The 23,224-nt window shown below is 43.5% G+C and overlaps 1 pseudogene; it reads right to left on the reverse strand.

The window, feature by feature from the left end:
- Positions 1-647: 647 nt before the first annotated feature.
- On the reverse strand, positions 648-2,860 carry LOC105486706 (heterogeneous nuclear ribonucleoprotein A3 pseudogene; annotated as a pseudogene).
- Between the last annotated feature and the right edge of the window lie 20,364 nt (positions 2,861-23,224).

Raw genomic sequence — 23,224 nt, forward strand, 5'->3', positions numbered from 1 at the left:
ACATCCACTATCCCTTTTCAGAATTTAAATGGAGGGCAGAAACATTCTTTACACCCAAAACCTATGGCAGCAGTTCAAATTTGACCAAGGTAAATGTAGATGGAGATGTTCTAAACACAGCTAGGACTCAGCAAGTCTAACACACTAAAATCATGTGATTACATTTTAAATGAAAATGCACAAAAACCAATTAGAAATTTTGAGATTTTTTTCATTTGAAGGTAATCTCAATGCTGTTAAATTCACAAATGCTAATTTAAATACCCAATCCTATTTATCTAAAACACACATTGCAAACACACAAATTATCTATTCTCTCCACATGTCGGCGCCCATTCATACCATGGTTTGGAAATGGGGAGAATAGATTCCCCTTAACCTGCAAGTGCAGTTGTCTCTTTACAGTTAACTTTAGCAAAATTCATACAAAATAGTGATTAACAATGATCTTTACTTGTTAACTCACAAGGAAACACCTTCAAAACTGCAATTTGTTAAAGTTTCTGTACTAAAATGTAGAAAAACTGAACTAAACAAATAACAAAATGTTAAAAATTCCTTAATTTTTTATTTCTGGTACCACTACCACAATTTACAGGGCAATATACCTGATGTAATGAAAAGAAAAAGAAAAAGAAAAAGACAAAGCTACAACAGAAAGACCTCTGGAATGTACATCGAATTGACACCACATTGCATTAATCAATAGCTGCACTTTGTGCAAACTGTGGCTATGACAGTCCTGAACAAGAAGAGTTTCCTGTTTAAGCTGCAGTAACTTTTCTGACTATGGATCATTGTTTCTTCTGTGGCAGATTTCTACAATTCCTCTAATGCATTTGGGGCAACTGTCTCAAAGTAACCTGCAGCTTTCCTGACAACTCCTTGCTCTCTCTCCTTCTAAGAGTTGTAGCCCTTTTCTGCTGTTTTAAGAACCTCCTGCTACCATATCCACCATTTCCACCACCAGATCCATAACCACCACCATAGGGATTGCCTGAGCTTCTTCTACCAAAACTACCCCCGTTCATGGGTCCATAATTTGATTGCTGTTGTCCACTATAATTTCCAAAATCGTTATAGTTCCCACCACCACCATAGTTCCCACCGCCAACATTCCGTCCTTCATGGTAACCATCATATCCTCCACCACCTTGGTTTCCATATCCTGGTCCACCACGACCATAGGCCCCTTTACTACTATAAACAGGACCACCGCCATAGTTGCCACCATTACCTCCAAATCCATTATATCCACATCACCTCCTCCATAACTACATCTCCTGCCCCCACCTCCACCACCATAGCCTCCTCTTCCACCAAAGTTTCCACCACAGCCAAAATTACCTCCACCACTTCCAAAGTTTCCTCCATGACCCATAAAATTGCCAGATCCACCTCCACGACCCCTCTGTGATCCAGCAGACTGCATCTCTTGTTTAGAAAGGGCCTTTTTCACATCACAATTATGCCCATTAATAGTGTGGTATTTCTGAACAAAAATTTTATCAGCTGTATCATGATCATTAAAAGTTACAAAAGCAAATCCTCTCTTTTTTCCACTCTGCCTGTCTTCCATAACTTCTATGGTTTCAATCTTGCCATACTTTTCAAAGTAGTCTCTCAAATTATATTCTTCTGTATTTTCTTTAATACCACCAACAAAAATGTTCTTCACTGTTAGATGGGCACCAGGCTTTACAGAATCCTCTCTAGAAACAGCTCTCTTTGGTTCCACTACACGCCCATCAACCTTGTGTGGTCGAGCACACATTGCTGCATCCACCTCTTTAACACAAGAATAAGTCACAAAACCAAATCCCCTGGAACGTTTTGTTTGGGAGTCTGTCATTACCACACAATCTGTGAGTGTGCCCCATTTCTCAAAATGTTTTCTTAAACTATCATCTGTAGTTTCAAAGCTCAGACCACCAATAAACAGTTTTCTCAACTGTTCTGGTTCCTTTGGATCATGGCCCTCCTCCCCCTGGCGGCGAGTCGGGCTGGGGGCGAGTCGGGCTGGGGGGCACCGGACGGCGGTTTGACCTCCATTTTGAGACAGGACTCACCTCTTCCAACTCGAGCTCAATATGGGACCCAGAGGAAGGTGACCAGCGTTTTCATTTAGACAACTCTGCCTGGATCAGCACACTTTCCCTCTGCAGTTCAGGACTTAACTCTGAAGTTACTTGATAACTTGTTCTGACTTCAGGAAAAACCACATTATCTTGCAGTATGTCAATCGAGCCACTGACAGGGGCCTGAAAATGGCTTTTTAAATGGTGAGATGAGGCCGGTATGTACTTTTGGATCAAAAGTGAAGTAAGGAGGAGCCAGGGAAGATGAGAGTTGCAGGTAATTTTGGTGCTCTAGATGCCCTAGACCTGGGAATGGGGGGAGGGTCAGGGATGCTGGCTGGAAAACATTTTTTCCTGAGCTGTGGACATTTCAATATTTCTCACTCCACATTTCTACCACATTTGGTTATTATTTGAACATGTTTTGCATGTTTTACTTGCATGCAAATATTCTCCCCAAATCCACTGTTTCAGTGCTAAGCAGCCCAGCTCCAGTCCCATCTTCTCTGGGAGCTTTCCAGATCTCGCCATCTTCCTCTGAGATACCATAGCTTTCTGTCTGTGTTTGACTGTGCCATGTCTTGAGCCTGCCCTTTCACTGTTCTGCCAGCTCTTAGAAGGCTGGCATCATTCTTATTCTTCTCTGACTGTCCCAGGTGTTTGGCACGCAGTGGATGAATCTAGGAGCTTCATGTGTGCTTGAACAGAATGAAAGGACAGCTGTGATTTTCTCCTCTGTGCGGCTGATGCCTTCTCTGTCCCGTCCAGAAGCAGGATTGCATTGAGATCCCTGGAGTTGTCTGTGGCCCTTGTAAAATTAAATGCCAAGAGAATCCTGGTTAACAGAAGAAATGGAGAAGGACCAACTTCTAGTTTTCTATGCCAGAGGTCAGGGCATTGCTTCTTCTCTGTGAATTGCTCTGACTTGCTGAATTGAAAGTTTCTTTACTTTTGGGCAGATAAGAGTAATTTGGGGGCAGATAAGAGCTTCTGGGAAGTTGTCATTGCAAAGGGGTTGGCAGTGATGCTGCTACAAAATGATTATCCAGGACTTGTTTTTTTCCTAGTTTGAATTATTTTATAAAACCTAAGAATTACTTGATTTAAAAATAATAGGTCAAGACCTTCTGGCACTACTGAAACTTCTGAGTGGCCCTCAGATGGTCACTTGAGAATCTATTCAGACAACCCAGCAGTTGGCAGATGTAACACTCATCATGCCTCCGCACTCTTTTGTCATTAGTTGATTACATAACAAGTATCAGCGGGCTGGGCGCGGTGGCTCATGCCTGTAATCCCGGCACTTTGGAAGTCTGAGGCAGGCGGATCACAAGGTTAGGAGATTGAGACCATCCTGGCTAACACGGTGAAACCCTGTCTCTACTGAAAGTAAAAAAAATTAGCCAGGCGTGGTGGCGGGCGCCTGTAGTCCCAGCTACTTGGGAGGCTGAGGCAGGAGAACGGCGTGAATCTAGGAAGCAGAACTTGTAGTGAGCCAAGATCGTGCCACTGCACTCCAGCCTGAGCGACAGAGCGAGACTCCTTCTCAAAAAACAAACAAACAAAAAACAAATAGCAAACATGAAGTTGTGTGCCCGAGTGAAGCCCTAGCAAAGGAATCAAAGAGCAAACTTTTACATGTAGGTCAGCAACTGTTGGTGTGCTCTATGGGGAATTTACCATCAGGGCACACTTGGGCCCCCACTGCGCCACCATCACTGCTGGCCTCCCTGCCCAGGGGAAGGACTCCATGTTCCTCTCCCAGGCGGATTCTCCCTCCTCATGCCACTTGTCCTCCCCACCTCCCATTTACTTATGTGCATCAACACAAAGCTGTCCATGGACTCTCTCCTTTGTTCTGGAGTTATCATTCTGGGAATAAAAAGGAGAGTGGATAGACCATGCACAGTGTGTGGGATGGAAAGTGCCAGAGAATTCAGGTGTCTGTGAGGCTGGAGGAAGCCTCCTCTTTGGGGGCGAGGACACTGGCTCAGTCTGTGCTGCGTCCAGCCTCAGGGCCAGCTGGGAGCAGGTGTCATTTGCTCTTCATCCCACTCTAAATAGGCAGGTGTGAACGCTGGTACAACAGGCTTTCTCAGGCTATTTTCGATTGTGTGCAGCTGGTGTTTGAAAGAGCATTGCATTTAGGAATAGGGCTACTTTATGCTCTGGGGGTGAGGAAGGATGGAATGAGAAGACTCTCGTTCTGACCCATCCCAAACCACTGTGCAACACCCTGTCTCCGAGGTAGCCCAGAGTGGAAAGTGCCTGGGGTCCTGCATACCCACTGCTGCTAGTGACTTATTAGCCATGAACATATTGTCGCCTGATTTCTGAGATAGCACTTGTCACATCCAGAGGAAGAAGTAACTATGAGATGTGAGAGATATTGCTGGTGGCAGAGGGTAGGGAGGGGAATGGTGGGAATCCTGAGGGTTAGTGTGGTCTGTGGGGCCCAGGCCCAGGTGAGCAGGCACTGAAATTCTCTAGGATAGAGGATGTAGCGATGCTAAAGGCAGCCATCACTGCCTTAATTTTACAACGATTTTACGTGTGTTTGCACCTGCACTCTGAGGAATTTCGAGGCTGGACGTGGTGGGATGTGCCTGTCTTCAAGGTCCTGCCCTTCCACCAGGAGAGCCAAGATAAGCACTTACACTAAATTTGTATTTGCCACAGTGAACAGCTCCTGTGCTCATGGATGGCACTGACTGTGATTTACCAATGGGGATGGTCCATCCTGAAGAGGGCCTTTCCTCTCCTTTGCAAAAGGATGTAAGAAGCATAGAGGGACACATGATCCTCCCCAGCCCATGGTTTCCTTGAGCCCCATGGCTGCTGATGCCAGGGCAGCAGGAATAGAGCCCCCAGGAGCTCTCCCACCTGGCGAGAGTCAGGCCCCGACCCACAAAGCACAGCCCTGGGAGCGCGCTTGCGATTCTAGTCTTTTTCTGAGCATCCTTTCTCTAGATTAGAGAAAAATCCTTTTAAAGTAAGTCAATGGTCAGATGACCTCTGTGAAACCTCTAAAACGATTTCTCACACACATTAGGCTCAGCTCCTTATATCAGGCAGACAGGAACTGTATTTTAAATCTTTAATAGCACCTGGTATCATATTCGGCACAATAATTCTGATGAATACATTTCTTTACCTTTCTTGGTGAAAATCATTCACCTCGAGGGCATCTGTTTAGGTCTTGAAAAACGCATTAGATATTTTCTTTATATACTGTTTGCTACATACACCCACCCACTCACCCACACACACACATACACACAAGTTATGAAATCCAATATAACATGAACATCCGTGAACTTACCACTAAGTTGAGAAGCTGTCTTTGTGTTCTTCCAAGATCCCATTCCTCCCTGCCATGAAATCCTGAATTTTGTGTATATTGTGGCCATAATTGTCCAGATGTGTATGTATCTCCAGTTGTATTGTTTAGATTCTACAGTTGCTGGCTTTGTTTAGGAGTGTGTAACACAGTGGTTACAAATAGTGGTTTTGGAATCAAACTTATTGTGTTGAAATCCGAGATGAAGTATTTACTAGTTGTGCAACCTTGAATGCATTACTTACCTGCTCTGAACATCAGTTTTTTCACTCTCAAATGGTGGTAATCCTGCCCAACTCATCCCTCTCCTGGAGTTGTCCAGGGGATTGAATGGAATGAGACCTTGTCCATTTCTTCTTGGCCCACGATCGACCCTCAACTAAGGTTGAGGGCAACCCTCTGCCCCAGACATCCCTGGGAACTCCTGTCAAACACACTCACCCTTCACCACTGGCACGTACTCCAAGTCACCAGGCCTTAAAACAGCAGCGAATGAGGAATGCATGGGATGAACAAGTGTGCCAGACTATTAAGTCTTTCCTGTGTCCACACAGGAAGAGGAATGCGCCGGGCAGAGGACAGCAGATGCCATTACCAGATCATTACTTAGCACGTTGCTTGGTCTTGGCAGGAAATGGTTCATCATTTTCAGATGAGTAGAGAGCTGTAGAACCTCGTAACTGTCCTCCCTCGTTCTGCACCCGTGTGGCAGACGCAATGGTCCTTGCCAAAGCTTTCCCTCCCACGGTGCCTTATCAAGATAAGTGACTGGGGGTGTGGGATACCACATGATCCACTGAATGCAAGAGCCCTGAACTCAGAAGGGGGCTGGGGTCAAAGGCTTCCAGGGCTGGAGAGTGAGGCCGGAAACCCCAAAAGATAAATGAGGACTTCTGGAACAAGATGAGAAGATGAATTAAACTGTTTGCTTTGAGCATGCACATAATGTTCCAGAAAAATCCACTTTGGCTGCCAAAGTAGCCCTTTTGGAATTTATGAAGACCCTTGCCAGGGCCCTCACCCTGGGGCTTAGTGCTCAGGTCTTGTATCTGTCTTTTTTTTTTTTTTTTGAGACGGAGTTTCGCTCTTGTCACCCAGGCTGGAGTGCAATGGCGTGATCTCAGCTCACTGCAACCTCCGCCTCCTGGGTTCAAGCAATTCTCTCGCCTCAGCCTCCCGAGTAGCTGGGACTACAGGTACCTGCCACCATGCGTTGCTAATGTTTGTATTTTCAGTAGAGACAGGATCACCATGTTGATCAGACTGGTCTTGAACTCCTGACTTCAGGTGATCCACCCACCTCGGCTTCCCAAAGTTTTGGGATTACAGGTGGGAGCCACTGTCCCTGGCTGCATGTGCTGTTTTACAGCAATCCAGTGAGGCAAGATCACCAAGCTCACAAACGAGGAACCTGAGGTTTAGGAAGCAGAAGTTATTGACCAAATTAAAATACATAGTAAGAAGCTGGTTTGATTCCAAACCAACATCTGTTTAACTTCAAAACTCAGGTCGGCTCTATTTCACCATCCTGTGTCCCTCAACAAGGTGACAGGTCAGCAGGACAGCCACTGGCCAGCAGTGTCTCAATCACTGATTGTCCACTGTGCTTAAGCATCCACAGAGCCCTTGGTGCTGAATAGATGGTGGATTTTTGGCCTTTCTGTCTGTCCCGAATCTTTAGAAGCCTGTTGTCTATGGTGATAGTGATTTCAGGTTGGCTAAGTTTGACAAGCAGTGAGCAACAATACATCTGTTGTTAGAGGTGTTTGTTATTCCACATGCCAGGAAGACAGAGAGAACGTCTCAACCAAATTGTCAAGGCAAGAGTCTTTCAGGAAAAGGATATGGCTAAGAATTCTAAAAGGGGTGAGGGTTGGTTTAACAAGAAGGAGCAGGGAAAGGTGTCTACCTTGAATCTCCAATCTAAAAGATTGGTATAGGCATAAGATGTCAAGAAAATTAGCAGAAAACATCGTATTGAGCCCTCAAGATTTGCTTGGAGCAGAGGAGACCACACTCCTGCAGCTGGGTGGTCAGGTAACTGGGTTTCTGCCTTTACAGGAGCAGCCATGCGACTACACACCTGGCTAGGGCTTGAGGCTGGGGGTTGGGGAGGCATGGTGACCCAGCGATCTGCTACAGTTCAGCTGCTGTTTCCCCAACAGGAACCCTAGGGTTGGAGGGAGAGGCTGTTGGTTTTGTCAGTCCATTGTGCTTGGGGTGAGGAAAATATTTAGGATATATTTTAAGTAATCTTAAATTAAAAACTAAAATTATTGTCACAAAACTGTGTGCCATTCTTATTTTCAGATAGAATTAAGAACTATTTGGCTGGGCTCAGTGGCTCACACCTGTAATTCCAGCACTTTAGAAGGCCCGAGGTGGGTGGATTACTTGAGCTCAAGAGTTTGAAACCAGCCTGGCCAACATGGTGAAACCCCGTCTCTACTAAAAATACAAAAATTAGCTGGGTGTGGTGGCGTGCGCCTATAATCCCAGCTTCTTGGGAGGCTGAGGCAAAAGATGAGAATCGCTTGAACCTGGGAGGCGGAGGTTGCTGTCAGCCGAGATTGCACCACTACACTCCAGCCTAGGCGACAGAGTGAGACTCAGTCTCAAAAAAAAACCAAACCAAAACAACAACAACAACAAAAAACCCCTAATTTATTAGTATCTGTGGAGAGCAGATATAAGCATTTGTCCACAATTTTTTATTGTTTCACTTATATCCTCCCATCCATGCTTTAGTTTTCCCTTCCTCCCACTGAATTAGTTAAAAGACAATCCAGATTTTTATACCATTTTGGTCATAAATGTTTAACTATGCGTCTCTAACCAAAAGAGACTATTTAAAAAAATAAAAATTTTGCCATTATCAAACTAGAAATATGAAAAATAATTCCCAAATATCATCTAATATTCAGTCAATGCTTAAATTTTCCTGATTCTTTTCAGGTGATTAAAAAAGGAAATAAACAAGTGTACACCTTATATTTGGTATGTATGTACGTATCTGTCTATCTCAACCAACAGTTCTCCCTTCTTCTTTTTCCTCCTTGTTATTTATATGTTGAAGACACTGAATCATTTGCCCTGCAGAATTTTCCACACTGTGGATTTGCCGGACTACACCCTGTGGTGGTGTTCTTCTACCTTGTTCTGGGTAAGTTAATAATTAGATCTAGAGGCTTGATCAGATTTGGAAGTTTTTGCAAAACTATTTCCCACTTATTGCCATGTTCTTCCTGCTGCAGCTCACAGGGGCACTGGGAGGCTGAGGTCTCTCCTTTGGGATATGTAGATTCATCAGTGGGATCAGGTCATGTCAGCCTCCTCCATCCTGAAAGAAATTTCTCACCAGCTGTCGTCTAAGGATTTGGCAGCTAATCATGGTTACTGCCAGATTCATTATTTTATTGGGGTTATGAAACGCCGATGTCCTCACACAATAATTGTTTCTGCATTTGTTAGCTGAAATAATTCTATGAATAAGAACTTTTGGTCATCGGCTAATTCGTTTCCCCGGAAAATAGTTTGTACAAGAAAGTCCAGATAAATGCTCTATTCTTTCCATTTATATATCAGTTTTCAGAATAACAATTTGTTGTTCTAGCAATCTCCATTGTGACCAATGCTATTATTATGAACTCATCGATTTTTAACTTCTTTGATATAGTTTGACTGGCTGCAATCATTGTTCTTTTTGATGCTTAAATTATGCCGTCCTCAGTCAGTGAGAATCCTTTTGGACTGGTCTCTCTGTCTTTTTGACATTTCCCTGATAGTCTTCGTTAGCTTTCTTGCATCTCATACAATTTCTGATGAGATCTGGAATCAGACGTTTTTTCCCCAATGGATTCCTAGGACAACTCTTTGTAAACTGAAGTCTGGATACTGCTTGGTTTTCATAGCTTCTAGGTTTTTGTTTTTTTTTTTTGGAAATCAAGGAAATAATATTTTTACTGGGCTAGAAAATATGTATTTATTTTTATTTAAAAGTAAAAGTACATCATGAGTTTTCACTTGCATTTCTGTTTTTTTTTTTTTTTTTTTTTGACAGCGTTTCACTTCTATCACCCAGGCTGGAGTGCAGTGGCTCTATTGGGCTCACTGCAACCCCCTCTCCCACCTTCCTGCTCAAGTGATTCTCTGGCCTCAACATCCCTCCCCCTCAATAGCTGGGGACTACAGATGCATGCCACCACTCCTGGCTCATTTTTGTGTTTTTTTTTTTTTTTTTTTTTTTTTTTTTTTTTTTGTAGAGATAGGGTTTCACCATGTTGCCCATGCTGGTCTTGAGCTCCTGAGTTCAATCAATCTGCTCACCTCGGCCTCCCAAAGTGATGGGATTACAGGCGTGAGCCACCACATCCAGCCTTTTACTTGTATTTCTAAGTCACATTTAAGATTGCAGGGATCTTAACTTCTTTGATTTAATGTTAATTTTCTTTACTTTTACACTAAAAGTTCTTGATTCCTAAAAACATTGTGGTGATGTGTGTGTGTGTATGTGTGTGTGTGTGTGTTTGTAGTTTCAAATAACAATGTCAACAGCACCACTTGTTATTGATAAAAAGTAAGGCTGCAGAATACTATTTGAAATTTCTCTGTATTCTTTTTGTCCTTAAGATGTATTCCGGTAGGGGGAATCGCCACACTGTTTTCCACAATGGTTGAACTAGTTTACAGTCCCACCAACAGTGCAAAAGTGTTCGTATTTCTCCACATCCTCTCCAGCACCTGTTGTTTCCTGATTTTTTAATGATTGCCACTCTAACTGGTGTGAGATGGTATCTCATTGTGGTTTTGATTTGCATTTCTCTGATGGCGAGTGATGATGAGCATTTTTTCATGTGTCTGTTGGCTGTATGAATGTCTTCTTTTGAGAAGTGTCTGTTCATATCCTTAGAACTAGAAATACCATTTGACCCAGCCATCCCATTACTGGAGATATACCCAAAGGATTATAAGTTATGCTGCTATAAAGACACATGCACACGTATGTTTATTGCGGCACTATTCACAATAGCTAAGACTTGGAATCAACCCAAATGTCCATCAGTGACAGACTGGATTAAGAAAATGTGGCACATATACACCATGGAATACTATGCAGCCATAAAAATGATGGGTTCGTGTCCTTTGTGGGGACATGGATGCAGCTGGAAACCATCATTCTCAGCAAACTATCACAAGAACAGAAAACCAAATACCACATGTTCTCACTCATAGGTGGGAATTGAACAATGAGATCACTTGGACACAGGAAGGGGAGCATCACACACTGGGTCCTATTGTGGGGAGGGGATAGGGCAGAGGGATAGCATTAGGAGATATACCTAATGTAAATGACGAGTTAATGGGTGCAGCACACCAACATGGCACATGTATATATATGTAACAAACCTGCATGTTGTGCACTAGAACTTAAAGTATAATTAAAAAAAAAAAAAGGATGTATTCCTGTAGTTCCATATCTGTGTCTTAAACTTACTTAAAGTAATTTTTCTCTTTACTTCCCTCTTATCCTGTCCAATGTCATTAAACACCAACCTAATATATAGTTGGGTTCATTTATTTTGTTTTGATTGGTAATCATTTTTTCCCATTTTGGTTGAATTTTATTTTGTAACAATGTAACACATCCACAAGGTTCCAAAGGTAGAACTCTAAAGCAGGTGCCCTCTGAGCAATCGAGTTCTGTTCCTGTCTCCTGCTTCCTATTTTCTCCTTCTCTCACAGGTAACTATTTTTTAAAAGTTGAGTTTTTTTTTCTTCAATTCATTTTAAAAACAAAACAAAACAAGCACTCACATATTTATACTGACTTCTGTCTTAGACAAAAGGTATCACGCTACATTTGCTATTTGGCACCTTGCCTTTTGTCTTTAATATATGTGGATCTTTCTTCTTTTCACAGCAGCACAGTCCTCGATTGTATCACAGTTTATTCACATTGTCCCCTGTGATGGACACTGGGTCCCCCTTGATGGACACTGGGGTTATTTCCATTTTTTTCTATTACAAATAGTGTTGTAGTAGGCAGCTCTGTGCCTGTGTTGTTTGCATTTTTTGGTAACAAGTTGAATGAGCTTAGAAATCATCTTAGTTATAATCTTTCAGGAGTTAGATAAGTAGAATTATTCACTTAACATATAGGTATTTGTTGATGCTTATTATGTGACAAAATCTGTGCTAGTTTTGGTGAAAGAGGGCTGGACAGAGTGATGAACAATACAGGCGTGGCCCTTCCCTTGTGGGGCTTACAACATAGTAGGGAAAGTATGTGAGTAATGGTAGAAATAAATGTATAATTAAATGTGTGATGAATGACATGGGGGGAATGAGAAGAGTGAGCTAAGAGGGCTGAGATGGTGGTGAGTGGCCAGAGAAAGGCTCCAGAAGGAATGGCCATTAGGTGGGCATCTGGAGGAAGAAGAAGAACAGACCAGGCAGAGATGCAAAGCAACGTCTGCCAGGCCAAGCTAGCAGAATGGAAAAAGTTCACAGGCAGGAGAAGGCTGATGTTTCAAGCAGGAAAAGGGCAGTTGGTCTACATCATGGGCAAGGAGGAGGGTGGCAAGGGATATGGTGCAAGGGTGTGCAGGGCAGGTGGCAAGGATCTGGGGGGACTGGGAATCCATTCTAAGTTACAAGAAGCCACTGGAGAGTTTACACTAGTGGTGTGATCCAGTTCATTCTGTAAAATGCTGTTCCAACTTCCATGTCCAGAGGGACTGGGGAGGGGTGGGAGCAGAGGCACAAAGACCAGGAGGGGATGATTGTGGGAGTCCATGAAACTGATGACGACAGCTTGGCTTAGGGTAGTGGGGTTGGGATAGAGAAGAGGGAATGGGTTGAACTCTTTTAGAGGAAGTGTAGATCAGAATTACTGGATGGAAGTATTGGGCTGAATGAGAGGGAAGGAGGTGTCCACAGTAACTCCTTGGTCTTGAGCACAGGAACTGGCTTATCGAGCTGGATGACTTTGAAAGAGGACTGGGTTGGGGTGGGGTGGGAGAGGCCATACATTTGGGACATTTTAATTTGAGATCTGTGAGAAATCCAAACGGAGACACAGGGAAAGTCTCTGAGTACGTCTGTTGGGACCTCTGAAGGTGTCATCTGGAGGTTGCACACACTGGAGATGGGATGAGACTGCCCAGGGGAAGGGCAGTGAGTGTGAAAAGAGGCTCCAGGGCTTGATCCAAGAAATTCCAGCATTGAGGAGCTTGGAGAAAATGAGGCGCTGGTTGAGAAGTTTGGATTATTTTTAACAACAGTGGGAGTGAAAATTATTTTTTCTTAATAACTTACATTTACTACATTATAGAACAACAGCGATTCTGGAGATATGTAGTCTGACTCTCCCATTTAATTGAAAAGGAGTTGGAGAATTCTGAAGTTACTGTCTGTTGCTTGCTAGCTAGCACGGCCTGCCCTGTACAGCTAGTTTGACTCCAGGAAGAACACTGACCTCAATTAGTTTGCAAATGCAGGAAAAAAAAAAAAAAAAAAAAAGAAAAGAAAAATTAAAACCACTAAGTGGCTCCCCTGGAGCGTCATCATACCCTTCTCCTGGGGTACAGCTCTCTGGGTATCCGTGTAGGGGTTCACTGGCCTGGAAGTGGCAGCTGGGCATGGCCATCATTCATGCCATTTGTTATATTTTTTCTTTTCCCTCCCTCTCGGTGCATGGCAGGACTGCTCTTCTCAGTCCCCTCATGGTTGGGTATAGCCATGTGACTATTTCTGGAGAATAAGTTATGGGTTGAAACGCTGCTTCACCTCCAGACCAGAACTTTTAACTGCCAGGGTGGGATTCTCTACAGTGTTTTGCCTTCTGGCACAGTGACTGAAATCTTGTAGATATTGACAGCCCCATCAGGCTGGATTCAGTGAATAGCAGAGCCCCTCTGAGAGCTGGAAATGAACATGCAGCATGAACAAGATAGAAATCTTTGTTGTCTTTAGCCACTGATGTTTAGAGGTTGTTTGTTACTACAGCATAACTTAGTCTATGCTGACTGACACCCTGGATGTTCTACTGTCTGCTTTTCAGGGGCTAAATGGACAGTCTGTGTATTTAGTTCTTTAAGGACAAATAGATACTCTCATTTTCCCTGATTCCAGACTTTGTATAGTTTGCCAAATTAGGTTTTAATGTTGGAGACGCTGACACCCAAAGTCTTAATCAGAGGAGCTGAGGTTGCTTCTTCCAGACTTTTATTCTCAAATGAATTTCATGCACTAAGGAGGGAGTATTGGGATACATCATGGTGGGCATTTCTGCCAGTAACATGGAGACCAGGAGACAGGCCTTCCTGAAGGAGGTGGTCTGAAGGAGATGGTTCAAGGAGTAAGCAAACAAACAAGGAAGCAAACAACAACAAGCATTTGCCATCAGGAATGGATGGGGAGAGAGGAGGTGATCAGGCTCCAAGGGGACGTTCCCAAAATGATGGTGAAATTTCCATGACGTCCAGGTAACTGTTTCTTGTTACTTCATGTCTTTTTCCCCAAAAGGAACTAGAAAAACAATAATTTCCTCCTCATTCAGTAAGAGAAAGAACACATCTAACAAAAGTGAAAGGAAGCAACTTGTCTCAAATTGGAGAAAAATAAGAAGAGGACTGCAGGGGCTTTCTCATACAGAGGGGCACCTGGAACTTCACCACCAGGACTGTGAGGAATCGGGAGTTCAGACAGCCTGCCGATGTGTGGCCTCTGCGATTTCTAAGAGAAAACCCAGAAGTAAATTGTGTAATTTGCCAAAATAGGTTTTAATAGATTTTAATGTTGGAGAGGAATGTTTATACCGAAAGTCTTAACCAGAGGAGCTGAGGTGGCTTGAAGGATGCCCTTCTCCCACAGGCCCCTCTCCCCAGTCCCTTCTTAGCCCTGTCAGGAGCTTTAAGTATGTCTGCCAGCCACTTACTGCCAGTCCGCAAATCCTTTGCTGTTTCTACAGGGAGCTCAGCAGCTAAGCACACTTAATGGATTCAGTTTTGGAGTGGCCAGGATTTTGCTGTGTGGCCAGATATCTATAAAGAAATGCATCTCCAAGAGAGTGACAGATGTTCCATCTTTGTTATATATGAGTTTGTGAGAATAAAGCCTTAATGAGGGTAATTCTTAACTGCTTGGACTCTGGGAGGCAGCTTGGCTTTTTCACACAAGCTGTTGAAATATTTCGCAAATGTTGAGATATCACACATCTTCCCTGCCATGGTGGCTGCGTCTTCTTTATGCCCACAGGGAGGAATCCCAGGGAGGGAGAGCTGGGTGAGGGCTCCCCAAAACTTTGCTACTCTGCTAGAGGTATAACCACAGACAATCGATGGGCAGAGTTCACCGTCATCACCCGACCTCTTCCTGTAGTTTCCAGGACACACTTTCTGGTTCCTTCCTCTTAGCCATTGGTGGAGCTTACCTTATAAAATGGCCAATAACGGAAAATGCATATAACCTTTGGGGTAAGACAGGCATGGGTCTCAGTTCTCCACTCAATTTTCCCTGTCCTGCATACTCAACAGGTTGTGAGGCTGACAGAGACACTGGAGGTGGGAACACGGTGTATGGTGAGAAGCCATGTTCCTTAGTCGTTGCTGCTGCTGGTGGTGGCTGCGGTTTAGGTAGGAGAGTTAAAAGGCAGAGCACCTAAGAGAGTGGGAAGAGCCATCCCCAAACCTCACAGTTACATAATCACAGTTCTGTAATAGGTGCAGAGGAGAGCTGTGCCATTCCCCTCCCTGCTCCCTCTGCCTCCCGTAGTCGTACTTTTGTTAATCCATCTTGAGACACCAACCCCCAGCCCATGACACAGTGGGGCAAAAGGCGGCATGAAGGCTGTGCTGTGTCTCAGATTTCAGAGCCCCTTCAAAATGGGTTGATGAGTGATAATCAGGATTGAATTCCGTGGTTGTCAGTTATAAGCTGTGTGGCCTCTGCTAAGTGACTAAACCTTTTTGAGCTGTTTTCCCCTCTATCATATAAGGTGGGGTTGATAATAATAGCACTTATCTCTATAGAGTGGCAATAATAGTTAAATGGAATAATGCATACAGGGTCCCTAGCCTGCTGCTTTGCATATAGCAATATATGCTTATTATTTTTGTTTTGAAAAAGAGAAAGTGAGAGAAGAAAAGATGGGTGTCTTAGTCCATTCTGGCTGTTATGACAAAATACCACAGACTGGGTAGCTTATAAACAGTTCACATTTGTTTCTTACAGTTGTGGAGGCTGAGAAGTCTGATGTGATATTTGGTAAGGGCTCATTCCCTGGGCATAGGAGGTGCCTTCTGGCTGTGCCCTCACATGGAACAAGGGGCCGGCAGCTCTCAGGGGTTCCCAGTCAGGACCCACACTCAGGACCTAGTCACCTCCCAAAGGCCCCACTCCTAACACCATCACATTAGCTTCCAGCATGTGAATTTTTGTAGAGCACAAACATTCAGACCACAGCGGTGGGAGTGGCACATGATGTGATGGGTAGATTTTGTTCCTCATGAACCTTAAAAAGGTCCACAGAATGCATCTGACTCTCTAATCACAGAAACTGGTGGTCCAAGGGGGACATCACTGTCTTTAGGATCTGTGACCCAGCTCCACCTAAGTAGTGACTGCTTTGAAGAGGAACTTGTGCTAAGAGCTGTATTTATCAGTCCTTCAGACAGTCCTTGCACGGTGCGGGGAATGAGGGGTGCTTCTGACCTCCCTGAGGGGAGGAAGTGGGCAGTGGCCCAGGACAATCCTCCTTCTGTGTGTGCTGGCAGATGCCCGGCTTGCATATACTTTTTTGCTTTTTCAAATATAAGCAAACATTAAAAAGAAGTTCCCATGAAATAGCTCTGCAGTTCAGGGAAAATAACATGTTATCTGGAGGATGGTGGACTTAGAGAAACAGCAGATGTCTAAAACCTTTTTCTGCAGGAAACAGAAGAATGTTTTATAAAACATCTGCTTGGTGTCTTCAAAAAGGCAAGAAGACTGGGATTCTATGAAATGGGAGCAAAATGCCACAGAGAAAACATATGGGTTCTAGGGAGGGTGGAGCTAAACGTGAACCCCTATGACAGAGTTCAGGGCTTTCCCTGCCGTGCTCACCATTGCCTTCGTGGGAGAGCCATCTACAGGAACCACACGCAGTGGCAGGAGTGAGCTGCTCCTACAAGGCTACCTGGTCACAGAGCCATGACAGGCACTGCCCCAGAAACATAGGACGTAAACCACTCAGCACTGAGCTGGAACCTCCTGTCACCTCTACCTCTAGTTCTAAATTTATCCCCACCTCCCCCATGCACTCCTGGAAACTCATCTGGAAAACGGAATGCCTAGGGATCTCAACATCTCCATTCTTTGATCTTAGCTTGAGAAAGTCTAATCAGAAGCCAGCAGCCTCTGACAGGCCCCTCCCAATGCTGCATGGACCTCCCTTTGTAAGGATAAGCAGGCCTATATATATACATATATATATCAATATAATAAAAAAAATCACCCTGCACCTGACACATGTTCCTCCAGGAAGCAGGCTGACTCCAAGAGAAAGGGGGAAATCATTTGAAAATCTGGACTTGGATTCTCAATAAAATGTAGGATGTAAGTTTATGAAAGAGAACGATCTTTGACAAGTGGTCCATGGACTTAAAATGAAAAACACAGTTGCCAACAATAAAAATGACACAGAAGGCACAATGAGCAGATTGGGTGATGCAGACACTTGCCTGAGCAAAAGATTGGCTGGTCATTGCCATGTGGCTGTTAAAGCACAGCATAAAAGTCCTCCCACAGGAAGAAGAAGAATTATAGAGGCACACAGAGGATGTACACGAAGATGAGGCACCAAAGTTCCATCCAGAGAAGTGCAGGCACTCCCAGTGAAGACCACAGAAGGGGGCACACGGCTAGCTGCGGCCATGCACAAAGCTACAGAACCGCAGAAGTGGGTCCCGTGCAATGTTCAAGAGTTTCTCAAATGGAACAAAACCGGAAACAAATGGCAAAAGGGTAAGCAGGCACACCTTGAAAACCCCAGAATACTTAAAAAAAAAAAAAAAAAAAAACCCACTCCCGATATCACAGAGGAAATCAGCACTGCAATTACAGAGTATTTAGAGAATAATAACCAAAATTTAAGAGTATGTGGCTGAAACTTAAGGAACATATTTATTTTATTGAAACTCTTCCAGAAACTGTTGCAGAAAGGAATAAAGTTTCCTAATCTCCTTAACAGAGATGGCCTAAACCTGATAAAAACATAATAAAAATAACATTTAAAACATAAAACTATAGCACAATCTCCAGGATGAACGCATTCAGTGTTATAAAGATGTCAGCTCTTTCCACTGATGTGCAAACTTAGTATAACTCTAGTCAATAGCCTAACTTAATTTCTTTTCAGAACTTAGCCAAGGGGTTCTAAAGTTTATCTGGAAGTGAAACATGCAAGGAAAGCCAAGAAAATTCTGGAAAAGACAGCAATTGTCTGGTAATTGCTGTAGCTATTAAAGAGTATCACCATGTTTCGATGATCAGAATAGCCTTGAGCTAACCCCAGGGGAGACTGATCAATGGGGAGAGGCAGAACGGAAACGTGCATCCAGAAACAGATGCATATATGCAGGAAGATGCCTAAAATTAATAAAAATGGTGTTTAAGGCAGCATAGCTGGGGTTTATTACTCAGTATGATACATTAGCCCAGCTTGTTACTTATTTGGTAAAACACTGGCAACAAAAATTACAACGGTAATAAGTATAAATCTTTATCAGATTAATTATATGTAAAATAAAAAAGCCATAAAAACAGTAGAAGGAATTGCAGGAGAATAATTTTGTGATCTTAGGCTGGGGTAGGCTTCTCAAACCAAGATTTTAGAGTCTGAAACCTTAAGGGAAAATGTGATAGAATTGACTCAGATTTATGAAAAAACTCTTCAGAATGGAAACTATTATAATAAAAATTTCAAATAAAGCTGAATTGGGAAAAATAAGACAGAAGATGAATATTATCAACATGCACAGAGCTTTGCGAACCAATATGAAAACTACCAACGCCCTAATTGTGGTGGGTGCTGTGGTCCATGCCCACATTCCTCCTTCAGGACTGAATTCCTGTTCCCCAGCTGCCAGGAGGTTGGCAGCTGGAGGCTCACAGTGAGTCCTTTCCGAGGAATTGCCCTCTGCTGAAGAAAGCTGCCTCCCATAGGGTTGAAGGCCCCCCTAAGAGTGTGACCAGACTCTGCAAGGCTGTCTCAGCTGCAGGGCACCCCTGCTGTGGGCTGAGGGCCTGCAGCAGGTGCACAGCTCTGTGCCTCCGCCTCCACCCTGCCTCCACCCTGCCTCTGCCCTGCTGCCATCCCTTCCTCCAGGCATTGCTCTGAGAGCCCCAGACATCCCGCATGCACATCTCTGTTTCAGAATCTCTTTCCTGGACAACCTGACCTAAGAAACCAACTAGATAAAAATGGACAAGCGACATAAGCACAGATCACATACACAAAAAGGAAGAAAAAAATCCTAAACAAGATGGTCAATTAGCACTGAACGTGTGGAACAATGCCCAGCTGGAGTGAAGCAACATGAGAAGCAGGGCTGTTTGGGAAGGTAATTAACACAGCATTTCTGAATGGAAATGTGGCAGTATGTGTGAAAATCTAGAAGGTTTTTCTTGGGAAATCTCTCATTAATTTATCCTAAGGAGGTAACTGTACAAACAGATGTATTAGCCAGGATTCTCCAGAAAAACAGAAGCGTGTGTGTGTGTGTGTGTGTGTGTGTGTGTGTGTGTATGTGTGTGTATAAAGAGTTTTTTATTTTGAAACAGGGTTTCACTCTGTTGCCCAGGCTGGAGTGCAGTGGTACGAAACATAGCTCACTGCAACTTTGAACTCCTAAGCTCAAATTCTTCCTCCCTTAGCCTCCCAAGTAGCTGGGAGTACAGGCCTGCATGACCATGTCCAGCTAATTAAACCTTTTTTTTTTGTTTTTTTTTTTGGTAGAGATGAGATTTTGCTATGTTGTCCAGGCTGGTATTGAACTCCTGGCCTCAAGCATTCTTCCCTCTTTAGCCACCCAAAGTGCTGGGATTATAGGTGTTAGCAATCGTGCATGGCTTTATATAAAGAGACTTAATATAAGGAATGGGCTTACATCATATGGAGGTTGAAAAGTCCCTAGACATGCAGTTGGCAAGCTGGAGAGCCAGCAGGAGAGCCCTCGGTGTAGTTCCAGAGTCCGGGTCTGAAGGCAGGAAAAGACCGAGGTCCCAGCTCAAGGCAGTCAGACAAGAGGCGTTTCTTATTCAGCCTTTGCGTTCTATTCAGGATTTCAATGGATTGAATGAGGCCCAGCCACGCTGGAGAGGGCAATCTGCTTTACTCACTTTACCAACTTGGATGTGAATCTCATGGAGAAGCTCCCCAACAGACACACCCAGAATACTATTTGACCAAATGTCTGGGTATCCTGTGGCTCAGTCAAGTTGTTACATAAAATTAATCATCCCAACAGGTATGCACAGAAACAGTTGGAGCACAGTAGTTTGTGTTCATTCATAGCACCCTGGGTACATAAATGAATCCACAGCCAAGCAAAGGAGTGTACCTAGGCCATAGCAAAGCAAGCAGGAGGGCACGGCCCAGGAGACGTGAGCTCCCATACTGCTCGCAGCACTGGGGACCAGCATCCCCTTCAGCAGCAGCCCAGAATACACAGGGCATTGAGAGCCATGCCCTGCAAAGGGAGGGCAAACCTCCCATTCCTGGTGCTTTAAGTGGACCCAATCCCTGGCTGGAACTTGAAGGCAGGCCACAAAAACAGCCTGTTTCCAGCCCTTTACTCCTCGTACTTGTCTCAGCCCACCTGCTCTCACCTTATCCTTCGGGTTCCTAACCCCAGTATCTGTACCCAGGTCTTATATTAGCATTTTCCCCCTGCCACTCAATTTGATGCATGCTTAGATTCACTTTTGGGGCTTCATGAAGTTCCGACTTTCTTTGGGCACTGGACTCTGCATCGTGGTATTCCTACGTTCTTTGTAAAAACTTCCTTACTCCAACCCAAGTGACAAGGACCTCCCACCCATGACTATGCAGAGTCGGGGATTTGGCCTAACCTAGCAGGCTGGCCTGTCCTGCAGATGCGCCAGGCATCCCGCCATGTAGTCAGCATGCCTGCTTCCTGAGAGGGACCACTTGTTCTGTTGGGCTTTCTTGTGAGCTCAGTCCTGAGATGGCCCTAGGAGTTTCTATCCCCACATTCCACCTGGAACTCTCATGGTCCTTGACAGCCACAGGTTTCCAGTGGCAGCCGATGAGGCCTCCAGATAGGTGGCAGGGACTGAAATACTTCTAAGGTTTTCCACGGACAGAGAAGATCAGCAATTTGTTTTTAAATGAAAAGTAAATGTTAAAGTGAAGTTGGCATCAGGCAATTGAGATGCTATCAGGACCCTGAGTGGTGACTGAACACATGCAACCACACCGTGTAGTATTTTTAGGCAATTGCTCACTCATTTGAGAAAACACGGTGGGTAAAACTGATTCCCTTGTGGTGACCGTTGGACTTTCTGCATTTTCAGAGGTTTTCTGTATTTTCATAGGAGTCCCATTTCCTTTGAAGAACCAGATTGCCAGTGCCCCATTAGTTAGCTTTGCACTCCAACAGGCTGCTCATTCTTTTGCCTTTCCCTCCCCTTCTATTTTAAACCAATTAATTAAAAAACTTTACAAAAACAATACATGCTAATGTGAAAAACTAAAGCATTTTAGAAAACTACAACACAAAAAGGAAAAGCTCCTCTGCCCTCAGCTCCTACACTCCTCAGAGGTGACCACCATGAACATTGGCTTCTTTCTAGAACTTTCCCTGCATAGACAATCAGAGAAACATAGATTGATAGACTGATTTATGCAAAGATGGCTGAATAATGATGTTTAATGCTCTGTTACTTGCTTTTTCATACTTAATTTATGCTAGACATGATTTCACAGCAGTTGTCAAGGAGGTCTATCACCCTTTTCAACATTTGCATTTTGTCAATTATAAATAAAAAATTAATTAATTAAGAAACACTTGCATTTGGTTCTACTGTAGAAGTGTACCATCATTTGTTTAACCAATATTCCACAGATTGACTTGTAGATTACTTCAGAGGTCTTAATATTAAATGTTCCAGTAAATATCCTTAGGCATGTGTTTTTGAAGAACTGGGCTAGTGTATCAACAGGAGATTGTTTTACAGGTCTTTATAAAATTAAACAGTTTTCACTGGTATAAAAATTTAATAATTGTCAAATAAAATGTTGCTCTTATAAAGTTTCTTCTCATTATCAAATGACACTTTTTTTTTTGTCTTGGTCTTCTATAAACCTGCCCTTAAGCTGTGACAAAATTAATTTAAAAAATTGATGTTGATCCATGGGATCCATAAATTCTTTTTATAGATCGTTTAACACAATTCTGTGTCGTGGACGAGGCTCCAGGCTGGTGTGCAGCAGCGCGCTCCCCGGGTCTGTGAGTGGGCATTTCTTAGAATCCCCGCAGCCTGACCTGCTGCCCTTTGCTGGTTTCACTTGAAGCTATTATTCCAATTGACTCACTCTTGGCTGACATCTGGATGCGTTTTATAACAGACTGTTTTCATAACTCCACAAAAAGTTTCTCAGGATTAATACTTGTTTATTTTCATTTTCCATTGGACCTTAAATTAGCTAGCAGCCAATGCTGGCACAACCCTTTACCTTGGGTTTTCTGTTGCTTTAAAACCTCTTGCCAACCAACTATTCCAGAGTGGCTGTCAAATCAACCAATAGCAAAATATTTGGGAGTATTTGTCAGTTAGCCGGGGTAGAAGCAGCCAGATGTGTGGATACGTCATCAGGTTACCTTCCCCGTGTAAGTAGGGGCCAGGGGTACCCATGGACATGTGTGCATGTACGACATAGTGCATGTACAGCCAAGCATACAGGTGCCAAGATATTTTACTGGGATATTACGTGTTTTCTTCTCTCTGTTGTAGGTATTTTTTCCCCCTCCTACCTGAAGATTTTTTCTTTGCTTTTTGAGATTGTACTTTCAAAGACATTCAAGACACCTGGATTTTAAATTCAGGGTGTTAATCCAGAGTTTTGTTTTTGAAGACCTGGGATCATTGAAGGGATTAAGTTAGATTTTCCCTGAGGAAACAGGCAAGTGACTGCCTTTGAATTTAAGGATTGTGTGTATATGTGTGTCTGTGTGTGTGTGTCTATGTGGTGGGGGAGGGGGTTGTCTGCCCTTTAAAATTTGTTCTTTTAAGGTTTCTTCTCATTATCAAGTGACACTCTTTTTTTTTGTTCTATAAACTTGCCACTGAGCTGTGATAAAATTGATCATTTAAAAAAATCTGTGTTGATCTGCTGTGATCCATAAATTATTTTCTTATAGATTATCATGGGCACAGCTCAAGGCTAGTGGTACAAGAACATCCCTTCCCAAGAAATTAAAAAGCCTGTTATTTTTGCAAAAACATGAGAAGCTATCAACAATGTTGTCAAGAGCCTTTCTTAACTCTTTGGTGACTGGTCTGAGTCAGTCACAGGTGGAAGGTGTGATGTGATCAGACAGGCCCTGACATTTCTTGGGAACTCATGAAATCCTGCATCTTTTCCAAATGTGCAATTTTGTTTTTGCAATTAATTTGTATTATCTTCACATTGTGTTGGATGATCAGAGGACTATAATTATGCCCTGCCCCAGGGGAGAGTATTGCAAAGGTACGTAGGGCATGAACATGGGGAGGGCAAGAAGTGTGCCCAAAGCGTGCT

The sequence above is a fragment of the Macaca nemestrina genome, chromosome 9 (genome assembly GCF_043159975.1).
Source record: "Macaca nemestrina isolate mMacNem1 chromosome 9, mMacNem.hap1, whole genome shotgun sequence".
Classification (NCBI taxonomy): Eukaryota; Metazoa; Chordata; class Mammalia; order Primates; family Cercopithecidae; genus Macaca; species Macaca nemestrina.